The following is a 12,741-nucleotide window of genomic DNA, read 5'->3' as shown; positions in this document are numbered from 1 at the left end:
GAAAGAGGGACACTCCTCTATTGGTGGGATTGCAAGCTGGTACAACCACTCTGGAAATCAGTCTGGAGGTTCCTCAGAATATTGGACATAGTACTACTGGAAGATCCAGCAATACCTCTCCTGGGCATATACCCAGAAGATGCAATAAGGACACATGCTCCACTATGTGCATAGCAGCCTTATTTATAATAGCCAGATGCTTGAAAGAACCCTGATGTACTTCAACAGAAGAGTGGATACAGAAAATGTGGTACATTTACACAATGGAGTACTACTCAGCTATTAAAAACAATGAATTTATGAAATTCTTAGGCAAATGGATGGATTTGGAGAATATCTTTCTGAGTGAGGTAACCCAATCACAAAAGAACTTATATGATATGTACTCACTGATAAGTGGATATTAGCCCATAAAGTTAGAATACCCAAGATACAATTTGCAAAACATATGAACGTCAAGAAAAAGGAAGACCAAAGTGAGGATACTTCATTCTTCCTTCAAATGGGGAACAAAACACCCATGAAAGGAGTTACAGAGACAAAGTTTGGAGCTGAGACAGAAGGAAGGCCCATCCCGATACTGCCCCACCTGGGGATCCATCCCATAAACAGTCACCAAACCCTGACACTATTGCATATGCCAGCAAGATTTTGCTGACAGGACCCTGATTCAGCTGTCTCGTGTGAGACTATTCCAGTGCCTTGCAAATACAGAAGTGGATGCTCACAGTCATCTATTGGTTGGAACACAGGGCCCCCAATGGAGGAGCTAGAGTAAGTACCCAAGGATCTGCAATTCTATAGGAAGAACAATAATGTGAACTGACCAGAACCCCCCAGAGCTTGTGTCTCTAGCTGCATTTGTAGCAGAAGGTGGCCTAGTCAGTCATCAGTGGGAGGAGAGACCTTTGGTCTTGCGAAGATTATATGCCCTAGTACAGGGGCCAGGAACAGGAGTGGGTGGGTAAGGGAGCAGGGCAGAGGGAGGGTATAGGGGACTTTCAGGATAGCATTTGAAATGTAAAGGAAGAAAATATCTAATAAAAATTGTTTTTGAAATTAAAAAGAATTTAAGAGAGTTATAGAGCGAAGTTAAAGCTTGACACCATGTGGCAGAGTTGGAGTTTCTGAAGAGACCAGGAGCGGCCATAGTGACGGTGTAGTCACTTGAGACTTCAGGATATTGGAAATTCGAGTATCATAGGATGACCACCAAGAGATGCTAAGTGGAGCTGGCTCTAGTGAGCCTATGGGACAAGCTGTGTGTGCTGCAGATTGCATAGCCAGAGAAGTGAAGCTGCCCAAGGCTCCTGGAGTCTGTAAATAAAACTGCAAGTTCCAGACATTGGACACCAAGTTATTTACACTGTTCCGGTTTGGTTTGGTTTTAATCTGATTTTAATGGTGACCAGGTTCTTCCATTTTGAAATAAGAAAGTATTTAACTTATTTTGGATTTTAAGTAACCCAGAGTTAAGAGACTTAGGTTATTTTAAAGACACTTTGAACTTTAAAGTGTTTGAATTTTTAAAAGACTGTGGGGCTTCTAAAGTTATAATGTTTTATGTTGTGATATTAACATAGATCTTTGGGACAGAAAAAGAAAAGTTTATTATTTAATAGTGGTGTGTTTATCCATCAAGACAAAGGGTCAACTGTGCTCATTAGCTTTTGTCAAGTTGTTATAAGCTAGTCATCTGAGAAGAGGGAATCTCAATTGAGTAGTTTGCTCTATCACAGTGGCTGGTTAGGCATGTCTGTGGTGGGCATGTCTGTGGTGGGCATGTCTGTGGTGGGCATGTCTGTGGTGGACATGTCTGTGGTGGGCATGTCTGTGGTGGGCATGTTTGTGGGACATTATCTTGATTGATGATTGATGAGAGCTCTGGCCACTGTGTGCAGTGGCATCTTTGGACATGTGGTCTCAGGTTTATGAAAGGAAAGCTTAGCAGACACTGGTGAGTAAGGCAGTAAGCTGCATTCTCCCATGGCTGTTTTATTTACCTCCTACCTTGAGTTCCATTGCTGACTGCCCTTCATGCTGGACTGCAATTATGACATTTAAATCAAATGAACCCTTTGATCTTGTCAGTCATAATACTTATCACAGAGATAGAAAGGAAATCAAGCCTCTATGAAGGAAATAAGATAGTTTCCAGGAAAATGTCTAGATATCTTCAACCCAGGGCCATGAGGTGCTCTGAAAGTTGGCTGTTTTCCTGTAGAAACAAAGCTTTTCCCAATGGAAACATAGCATCTTGGCTTAGTATACAAGACTTTGACTGATCTTCAATGCAGCTGCATACAGTGTACGCTTCCTCTGGTGCTCATCTCTGCTTCCCTGTGAGTTGGGGCACAGGGGGAGGAGGAGGGAGAGAGGAAGGGAGGGAGGAAGAGAGAAAGAAGTATGCAGAAAGATGCAGGAGGGAGTTAAAGGGAGCCAGGAATGAGGGAAGACATATTCACAGCAATCCTAAATTCAAGAGAAGAAACCATCCCACAGAGAGTACAGGGACATCAGGTCTCAAATGTGCTAGCGATTGTTAGTACACCAGGATCCTGTGCCCCTCTGAGCCTGGTTCTTCTCATCCTCTTTCTTTCAGCTTTGCTTCATTTAAGCTTTTTTTCTTGTTGATGATTTTTCTGCAGCTAAACCATATTTCCTTTTTCACCACTGAACTGGTGAATTTTGGTGATTGGGTTGTTTCCAGCTTAGAATAGATGGATTGAAAACATTTGCGTCGACTGGGGTTTTGAGTAAAGAGGTTTTCACTTGGCCAGATAGATGCCTAGGTGTGAGTCTCTGAGATTTGGAGGCAAGCATATATTTAACTCTTTAAGGCACCACTGCCATTTTTCTGAGGTTGCCTTGTGCAGTATATAAAGGTGTGTAAGGGGTTGGCTGTGTCCTGCTCAGTCCCTGTCCCCTCCATTTTAGCAAGTGCTCAGGGATGTTTGTCTGCCTCTGGCTTTTACTTGTCACTTTCTTCTGGATTGATGATGCTGAGTGTGTTTTATTGGGTACATTTGCATCTGTTTCTTCTTTGATAAGATATCATCATAAATATATTGTCCATTGTTAAAACTGGGTGGATTATTTTGTGAATTTTGAGAGTTTTAAGATATATTCTCTGCACAAATTATTAGATATGTGATTTACAAATATTTTCTTTTGTGATATTTTCTTATTTTTTTAAAGTTATGTCTTTATACAATTATGTATGTGCTTGTGTATGTTTGCTCACCTGTACATATAGAAACCAGGAGTACGTGTTGGGCCTCTTCCTGTATGCTCTCCACCTTATTTGTTGAGACAGGGTCTCTTACTGAATGTGGAGCTCAGTGATTACCAGCTCCTGGCTGACTAGGAAGCTTCTGGGATCTGCCGGTCTCTGACCCTTTGTGCTGTGGTCCCAAATGCACATCACTGCATTCAGCCTTCCCATAGGTGCTAGAGATCCAGTTGTATGTTCTCATGCTTGTACACCAAGAACTTCACCCACTGAGCCATTTCCTTAGCATTGTCTTGATGTCTTTTGAAGATAATTTTTTTTATTACGTATTTCCTCAATTACATTTCCAATGCTATCCCAAAAGTCCCCCATACCCTCCCCCCACTTCCCTACCCACCCATTCCCATTTTTTTGGCCCTGACGTTCCCCTGTACTGGGGCATATAAAGTTTTGTGTGTCCAATGGGCCTCTCTTTCCAGTGATGGCCGCCTAGGCCATCTTTCGATACATATGCAGCTAGAGTCAAGAGCTCCAGGGTACTGGTTAGTTCATAATGTTGTTCCACCTATTGGGTTGCAGTTCCCTTTAGCTCCTTGGGTACTTTCTCTAGCTCTTCCATTGGGAGCCCTGTGATCCATCCAATAGCTGACTGTGAGCATCCACTTCTGTGTTTGCTAGGCCCCGGCATAGTCTCACAAGAGANCCCCGGCATAGTCTCACAAGAGACAGCTATATCTGGGTCCTTTCAGCAAAATCTTGCTAGTGTATGCAATGGTGTCAGTGTTTGGAAGCTGATTATGGGGTGGATCCCTGGATATGGCAGTCTCTAGATGGTCCATCCTTTCATCTCAGCTCCAAACTTTGTCTCTGTAACTCCTTACTTAGGATACCCAAGATATAAGATACAATTTGCTAAACGCATGAAACTCAAGAAGAATGAAGACCACAGTGTGGACACTGTGCCTCTTCTTAGAATTGGGAACAAAACACTCATGGAAGATAAAATTTTTAATGAACTCCAATTTACAGCACCCCTCTCCCTTAAAAATCAGGGGTTTTTTTTTTTTCTTTTTTAGCATTATACCTAGGAAAGTTTGGTGTATTCCAATGTCTCAAAATTTTTTGTTTGTTTTTAATTTTTTTAGAAAGTTCATAGTTTTTAGTTTACAGGAGGCCTTGGTGATGTTTAAGATATAGAACTTGTTCTCAGTCCTTAAGAACTGGTGGATGAAAGGGTTCTAGTCTCTCGATATCTCTCCGCAATAAGGTAAGTCTACATTCAGCAAGCTTCATAAGACAAGGCTGTGGTTGGGCTGCAAGCTCAAGCTGAGGGGAGGATGTACATTAGGTAACTTGTAGTCCATGGGGTAAATGGACTGCCATTAAAATGTGAGATACAAAAATTAGTGTATTACAGTGTATTACACCTGTAATCTCAATACTCAGGAGCCTGAGGCAGGAGGGTTACAAGTTCCAGGCCAGCTTGGGTTGCAAGGTGAGACCAAAAAATTCTGTAATACGTACAGAGTGATTCATCAGCACTTTATGGTTCAGCACGGTACTGGGAGGAATGCATTCTCAAAGGAAGTGTTTATTATCACTCTCCCAGGTTGGCTCAGGCTCCGGCTCCCACTCCTGCTCTAGGTCTGCTTCCGTTAATCTCGTCTATGTTTTATACTGAATGTGCGTGTGTTTTTGGGACTCAAGAAAATTCAATATGTAAAAATGAGTAATTTTCAGGTTTCTATTATACATCTTTGTGAAGTTTAAATTATGTACATTTCTGGTTTCATTTCTTTCTTCTTAACACTGTTCTTCAGACTTCTTGTCACTTAGTGCTCAACTATTTTGTAGTCTTTAATGCCGCAGAATTTGGTAGTATGCACTCCATGTGGCCAGTTTATTCTTGTAGTATCAAATGCTGGATTTTTGGTGTTCCTGACACTGCAAACAATGTTGTTAGCGGCCATGGAAGGAAGGAAGACACTCTGGGAATTTTCTGGGCTGTGTACCCAGGGGTAGGCTGCTGGGGCAGAAAGCAGGGTAGTCCTCATATCCCTATACAAACTCACCTCCCTGTACCATCATCTACATTGACACCTTTTCAAATGCAGGAGGCACCCAGGGCATCTGATGTAGAGTTAACATCCCTTCAGCCTTGACCTTCCACGATGTGGCTGTATGACTCGTTAGTTTTTCAACAATACACTCTCCATGCCTTCGGCTGCCCCCTGACTTCCCTTCAGCCTCCCCTGCATTCTGTTACTTGGTCTCTTTCCAGGGCAGCTTCACAAACAGATCAGAGAGCATCCCCCTTTTCTCAGCACTGGGTTTACTCACTGACACACTCAGGCTTCCCTACCAAGGTGCTACTCCTGGGAGGTGCCTGCTGCTACCTTGCTCAAAAACACTGGTTAGCACTGGTTAGACTGTGCTTGCAAGCTGGGGAGAAGGCAGGATCATCAAAGCCAGCAGACCAATGTCAGAACATGGAGCCAAATAATTAGGCAAATGACAGCTATCTTACATCATTGGTGTTGAAAGATTGACAGTAGTCTGGTTCTTCCTGAGCTGGCCTGGTCTGACCTGGCCTGGCTGGTGATTCATGATTCATTCTGAGCAAATCTGGGAATGGCTGCTAACACCTGTAACTATTGATTTTAGTGTTACAAATAAATTTTAATGGTAGGTAAATTAATAAGCACAGAGTCCAAAAGGCAAGATAGTCAGTCACTAAGATTTTTTGTCCCTTCTGTGCCTTGGCCTGATGGTGTTTTCTAGGTTTGTGTTCTTCTGGCTTTGAAGAGTTTTGCTATCAAGAATATGATCTCCAGTGTTCTGCTTCAACATCCTGCTGTCTCCTCAAACTTGACTTTTCAAATTGTGGACTCATACTTCTCCAAAAATCATTGTCCAGTTTGAACCTCTGAACTGTGCAGTGGGAGCTCTGTAAGGCATCACATTAAGCTACAGAGTAAGAAGAAACTAATTGACTCTCAAGTGTTCTCCGGCTATGACCATAACATGGTGTAATTTTAAATTTTTCTCACCCTCCTTTTAATAACGGTTCTTAAATGGTTTAATTTGCCTTCTAGCCCACTACCCACCAGAGGGAGTAGAAAAGAAAGGTTACTAGGATATGGGGGAAGTGGACATGTTTAGAAATTTTTCTTCAGAGCAAAATCCATCTGTCAGGAAATCAACAGTTCAGTTCACAGGATTCAGCAGTGGCCACTTGATCCACTCTCAGATACTTGCCAGTACACCAGCAGTCCAGGTCAGTAGTGTTGGGATAGCAAACAAGAGCCAGCTGTGTCACAACCTAACAGAACTAGCCTGGCCTCAGCCGAATTGGTATGAGTGATAAGGAGCTACCAGGACCAGCAGGGATGCCTGGAGAAGTTCTCAGCTGTGCCTCTCTCAACAAAGTTAAGATCAGCAAAGACTCATGACCAAGTAGTGTTGTAAAGCTAGCTCTGCAAGCAAGCCTCTCTCACAGTTCACTGAGTCCTAATTTTCCTCCCTCCAAACATCACGTGTCCTCCACTGGTCTTGTCCTATGATGTGTCTTGCCTCAGCATGTTGAGTCTGTCTTAGCAAAACTCCACATGAGTCTGTCTCAACTGACATCACTCTGCCAATCAGACAGAGTCTGTCGAGTTGGCAAGAAACTGCAGTACACCCCCAGAAGGTTTTTTGGTGCATTTCTCTCTATGGAGTCATGACAAACAGAGTCTCAACAGTGAAAGGTAAGGCAAACCAATACATGGGTGTCATTAGCAAAGAATCCTTCACCACATGTCCTTTCTCGTGCTTACTTTAACAAAAGATCCTCTCACCGGTGTCCACTTCAGGAAAACGCTCCTTCCACCTGTTTGCCCCAGCAAAACACCATCCGACTAAAATGACTTTCCAAAGAAGCCATAAATTTCCACTTCAATGTGGCTTATCATTTCAGGCCTTTTGTGTTACATCAGTTAAAAACATGGGCACTTTTCCATTTTTTCCCATTGATTAGATACTTTACAGTTTTAAAAATTATAATTGTCATAAACTGTATCTTTTTTTTTCTGTTGTATTCCCAGGCTTTCAAAGGCCAAGAACAATACTATCATTTTTGTGAGTTGATATTTCACCTTCCAATATTGGTGAACTCTCCTTAGTTACAAGTATTTCTTATTTATTTATTTGTTTGTTTGTTTGACTTTCTTGTAGCAGTTTTAGGTTTTGCTTGTTAGCTGAGGCCAGGGTGAGCCTCTGAGAAGTGTCTGGGAATTCCTGTTGAGCCTGATGACCCATCTTACTGTGAGACCTTGAGGAACCTTGTCCAGTGGCACTGTCCCTAATTGGGGAAGGAGTGGAGTATGGACTAGAAGAAACAATCTCCTCTTAGCCATTTAGCATAGGCTATACTCAGGTCTGTCTATTTAGGTGTCTCAAGAGTGCTCCAGGTTTGGGGTTCCCTCCCTGGTACTTTTGTGATTTCCTTCTTGGTCTCGGTATCCCTAAGTGTCATGGGGGGACCATGTAGACCAACAGTCTATGTGTTCTCTGCCTGTTTTGTTCCTTTCTACCTCTGTCACTCATGGTATACTGCTGTGAGAGTCCCCTTCATGTTCCCAACCTTGGCAGTTCTCCAAAATGTGTCAAGACAAGATGAACCTTGCTTCTGAAAGCTCCTCTGCCTTGCCTAATTACATTAACTCAAATCAAGTTCCTCCAGATACATGCTAGGGGCCAGAGAGAAAAGTCCGTAGATTGGAGAGACAGCTCTGGGCTTAAGAGCACATATTGCTCTTTTGGAGGACCAGAGTTTGGTCCCTAGTACCCATGTCCTGTAGCTTACAGCTGCTTGTAAGTCTATATCCAGGGGGAATTAGACACCTCTGGCATCCTCATATGCACATACCACATAAAGAAGCATACCCATGCACATACAAATAAATCTGAAAAGCAGAAGAAACAAGACATGCCTGTCCTAAGAGTCTACAAGAGTCACAGAACAAAACAACCTGGGGCACTGGGAAACTTCCTGTAAGTCACCTGTTCCCTTGTGCTTACTCCAGCAGTTCCTAACTGTATCTGGCCACTTATCTCCCCCTTTACTGCACCCAGTAACTGCAGGGAAAACGTGAAAGCAACCTTCCCTGCTGCACTCACATCCCTCTTCTTCATCCTTTTTATTCGCCTGTTAACTCACTACATAAATGTTAGCCACCCACAAGATGTAGGAAATGAAAATAAACCCAACGCCAACACTTGAGCACTGAGAGATGTTTCAAGTCCAGCTGTGAATCTCAACAGTAAGAGGATTCAGTATGCTTCCTTCCATGGCATTATCAGGGAGGTACCCATATGGCACCAAGAAGGCTCAGGAGAGGGAAGGCATGCTCATTCAAGGGATATGTTAATGTGATGGGACATCCCAGGAGGCACAGGACTGAGTGCCTTTGCAAGGGAAAAAGTAGAAGGTGCTGGCCCTGGAGAAGCCCATGGAACCTCATCATCCAGACATTAATTACAATGAGAACATGAAAAGGCTGGTGACAGAGTGGGTCACCAAAAGCTGAAGAAGGTTCTTCAGGCTTCTTGGAGTCACTAAGACAAAGCCAGTATCAGAGCTGTCCCCGGACTCCTGGGAACATCCTGTGGAGAGTGTGATACTTCAAGGCAGACATTACAGGACTGAGTTTGGAGGCCAATTGGGTGGTTGTTGCTGTGTGAATTCACTCTGTGGTTCCTGCCCTGATGACCATAAATTTGTGGTCATACCACACATAAAAACACACTCATGTGCATAGTTATTTACAAATAATTTCAGGATTAAAGAAAACTCTTTAGGTTTGACTAGATTATTAGAAAGGATACAATTCAGGACCAGGCAGGTGGAAGAGGTACACACTTAGGATTGAGGTAGGCCATAGAAAGCTGCACACCTTCTCCTGTACATGCACACACACTTCCACACATAAGCACACATGCATGCATATACACATACATGTATATACACATGCCCTTACATGAACACAAACCATACACACAGGTGCACACACATATACACACATAGGCACACATGCATGCATATATACATGCATGCATGAACACATGTGTACATACATGCACATACTTTAAGGCTAGTTCTAGAGCCACTCCTTTCCAATAGTCTATCATGGTGCCATAGGTTCTGTGTCATACTGTCAGCTAGATTAAGGGTTTTAGTTAGTGAAAGATAACCACTAACCACAAACTGTGCTAACTTAAAACAGCACAAGTGCCATCATTTGTTTTCATTGGGAATGCTCATTAGCTGTAATGATCCACACAGGAATTCTAATGATTTTGTACTGGTGGTCCTGAACACTTCCTAGTTACTTATTTTGAAGAGTGTAAAACAGTAGCTTCATTAGGTTGAATTGGATTGCACACTATTATCCCTAAAATTGACTGGATTCTTAGGGGAAGCGTTTTATAAAATGACCCGGATTCTAAAAGCCTGTCTTAGTTCATGGCCATCTCAGACACAGAGAAAGCAGACTGCGTGTGCCTGGGCAGCCTGGAGCAACCTGAGAGCAGGCTTAGAAACTTAGAACTTAGAGGTGTTCACTCTAGAAGATGGTTTTAGAACTTGGCTCTGGGCTTGGATGGCTGTAGGAAGTGATCGGCAAGTTAGCTGTCCTTGCTGGTCTGGAGTATGACAGTCCAGTGTCTTCAGGTCATCTTTGGAGTGGAGACATGACTGAGCTGCCTACCCACTGTGCAGATGAGATCTGCAATCTGGGCCAAAGCCAAGGTCCGGGTTTCAGCAACAGGATAACATTTTCTGGATATCTAGATGAGAGAGAATGTAGCTTGTAGTCAGCCTAGAACACACCAAAAGAGAGGACACTGCTTTCTTTTCCTACCTTCTGGCTAAAAGGCTGAAAGAAAAATATCACCAATTTCATGACAGAAATGGTGTTCTGAACAAAAGCAATTCCATCAACCCTTCAGCCAGGCTCTGTGCTGCTATGTTCAGATACAAAGTCTGCTTTGGGTCTGTTTGTAATTAATGGAGGAAATAAGGGTTATGTGAAGCCGACATCCCCAAACTCAATCTAGTCTCCAACATAACTATTATTCTGAAAAGTGGCACTCATTTCTGCAGTTGAAGTATTCAGTGTTGATCTTTAGTTACCTTAGCTTAAAAACATCTAACAGCAGGTGGAGAGAGCCTATTTCAGTCAAAATCAAGCTTCACAAAATTATCCTCATAAGGCTTTCAGCAATGATGTATTTCAAATGGATACTGAACTGTGCTGCAACTAAAAGAGATAATCATTATGGAAGCCAGCATTAAGTTGAAAATTTCCCCAAGGATTAATTTTAGTATAATTGATTTATTTCCTTTCAAACCAATAAGAACAGATGGTTTGTGGTAGAATATCCAATGTTACTTGCACACAGGAGTGGCTGCATCTTTTATGTGAGATGGGGTTTCCCTGTGCCTGTGGTCCATACCTGCTTATAAAGAATCAGCCTTGTTGAGTTATTGTTATTTGCTTATGACAAACTCACCTAGTTCAAACTTAAAATAGTTCAGGGGTTTGGAAAATGCATTGCCCTTGTGTAGTCCCTGCATTCTGCTCTACCCACTCTGATTTTCATCTTCTTTCACATTGTGCTTTCTACTGAGTAGAGCCCACTGCCATGGGTGGACCTGCTTACTCCATCATAGGCAACAGACATTTGGAATAACTCCTGACAGGCTATCCTGACTCTGATGTATCATAATACATACAGTTCTTCAGGAAGACCTGGGTTTTCATTTATCTTGGCTAGGCCTCAAGAAGTGGGGCTGAACTTCTCTAGATGGGTAATTTTCCAAGAGGACATGGCATTTTAAATTCCCACCAGCCACATGCAAATAGTGTGGCTGCTTTAGACCCTGGCTGACATTTGGTATTACTAAATCTCCAAAGGTTCAGGGATTTTGTTGGGTGTACAGTGTAGCATATTGTGGTTAGCCCAACCTTGTTTATTTTAGTGTTTAAAACATGACGGTGTTGCTATTCTCCTCTGTACTTAGTGCACACACACACACACACACACACACACACACACACACACACACACACATTTTAGCAGACTTATTAATACCGTTCACAGAGCACAGTGAACCATTTAGAATGTGGTTACACGGGTTAGTACAGAGTTGCCCAAATAGCACCACAATCTAGAACATTTCTTACTCCCCAAGGAAACCTGTATCCTCAAGAATTAATCATCATTTCCTCTGAGGCAGCTGATAATCTTTCTCTCTGTATAGATCTGCTTACTTTGGATATGTCAGACATGGAGTCAGAGCATGTAGCCTGTGGTCAGTGATGATGATCATTTAGCACAACATTTTCAAGACTTATCCAGCCTATTGTATGCACTACAATTTCATGGTCAAATAATATTTTATTGTATATACATATTTTGTTAGCCAGTTGACTTGGTTTTACTGCCAGCTTTTAGCTACAACTATACTGTTAACATTCATGTGTTAACATTTTGTTGGGTGTATAGTGTAGCATATTGTGGTTAGCCTAACCTTATTTACTTGTTTAAAAAATGGTGTTGTTGCTATTCTCCTCTATACTTAGCTCATGTGCACACGACTACACACAAGAGGTTATTGCATGGATGTGTTTTGGCTTCTTATGTGTATATAGAATATATGTGTAAATAAAGATAATATTCAATAAAAATATGTTCAAAAAGAATATACATATGTGGTCTGTAAATATCTTATCCCAATTTTATTTTTAGTTTCCTTAATGTCATTTAAGGGCAGAAATTTTAAATTTTGGTAAATTTCCCCACCAGTGCTTTTATTATGATTTTTATCTAAGATTAGCTGCCTAATATACTCAGGCTTCTCACTAATGTCCATCCATTTCTGTACATGCTGTGAGGAGCACATTTGTTTTCTGAGAATTTAATCAGAATCACTGTTTTTGTTTTGTTTTGTGTGTGTGTGTGTTTGATAGTGGCTTGACTAGCCTCAAACTCATGTTCCTCATTCCTTAGCCTCCTGAGTGCTGGGATTGCAGGAGTAGATCATATACCATGAGGCCTAGCATCACATTTTGAATAATACCTTATCACTGTAGTCTTGGCACCTCTGACAAAAATCAGTTGACAGTGTGTGTGGGTGCTAGCTGTTGATTTCATATTCTTCATCTATGGCTATTCTCACACTCAGTAAATTTTTCTGACTATTGTGACATCATAAAACTACACATTCCAACTCCTCTAAAGTTGTTCCTTTCAAAATTATTTTCTTAAAGTCCTTTGTTCTTCCATAAAACTTCAATATGTAGTTGACATTTTGATTAGAACAGCAGTGTCAGTAGTTACATCATTGTGTCAGTAGTTATGTCATTGTGACAGTAGTTATGTCATTGTGTCAGTAGTTACATCATTTTGTCAGTAGTTACATCATTGTGTCAGTAGTTACATCATTGTGTCAGTAGTTATGTCAT

This window comes from Mus caroli, chromosome 18 (assembly GCF_900094665.2).
Source record: "Mus caroli chromosome 18, CAROLI_EIJ_v1.1, whole genome shotgun sequence".
Taxonomy (NCBI): domain Eukaryota; kingdom Metazoa; phylum Chordata; class Mammalia; order Rodentia; family Muridae; genus Mus; species Mus caroli.
Note: the sequence above shows the minus strand (reverse complement) of the source record.